Source organism: Cariama cristata, unplaced genomic scaffold (assembly GCF_000690535.1).
Source record: "Cariama cristata isolate BGI_N322 unplaced genomic scaffold, ASM69053v1 scaffold39535, whole genome shotgun sequence".
In the NCBI taxonomy this organism is placed as follows: domain Eukaryota; kingdom Metazoa; phylum Chordata; class Aves; order Cariamiformes; family Cariamidae; genus Cariama; species Cariama cristata.
In genome coordinates this window covers 23,690-24,705 of record NW_009619954.1, presented here as the reverse complement: position 1 = coordinate 24,705, position 1,016 = coordinate 23,690, and positions in this window count along the sequence as shown.

Sequence of the window (1,016 nt, the reverse complement as noted above, 5' to 3'; positions counted from 1 at the left end):
CATATTTTTACATCACATCTTCAGTGTCTGAACAGTAAACAAGAAAGTGGAGACATACCGTGAGTGCAATGTAATAGAATAAGGCAACTTAACCAAATGGCTCTTCGGAGAACTTCCATCCTACAGGGGGTTACAATTTATAAATTTGCCTGTCCGTTTTGCTAACTAAAATATTTGAGGACAGCAATTGTTGATTAGAAGGCCTGCATATGATGAGACAGTAGATGGAAAATTAAATACTCGTTTGTTAAAACACTGAAACTCAGGAATGTAAAAAAGCGCAGAGATTATCAAAAGCCCTCTATATCCTATCTTTGTAACATCAACACACTAATTTTCATGTTCTAGATGTTGTAATTTAATGTCTCAAAATAGTAATTCACTAGTTTATAATTAAATTCTTCTGTAATGCACAATCTGAAACTAATACATCTCCTTCCAAAGCTTGTATTTACCATGTTCTTAAACTGATGCCAGAAGAATTATGAAATGCTAGCAATTTATAGCAAAGATTAGCAACTGACACACCATATTCCAGTTTATTTTATAGGCAAGACTAATTAACACATTTAGCTTTTCAAATTATTTAAAATTGGTTCTTCTGCATTCTCAAACTTCCCCAAATGCTTACAGTAATGGCTGATTTTCTTGATGTTTTAACAGAGAACAAACGCCCATCATGTTCCACTTGACACTATTTGTTTAAACAGCTACAATGATAAAACAGGATGAAGGATAACACTGAAATCCAGCAATGAAAAGTCATCCGTATCATAATGCACAATGGGAACGTTACGGGCTTTACAGAAAGCAGCACAGGAAGATAAACCTTCCAATAACTTGCCACATTAGCAAACACAGTCCACATACTCTAAAAAAAAAAGGGAAACTTGAAATAAGGCCAAATATATTTGCAAAATAATAAAATTTAAGTCTGTCAAAAGGACTAAGCCATAAATATTTTATTTACAATTTCTATTTAGAATCTTTATTTTCAACAAATGATTTAGCACCAG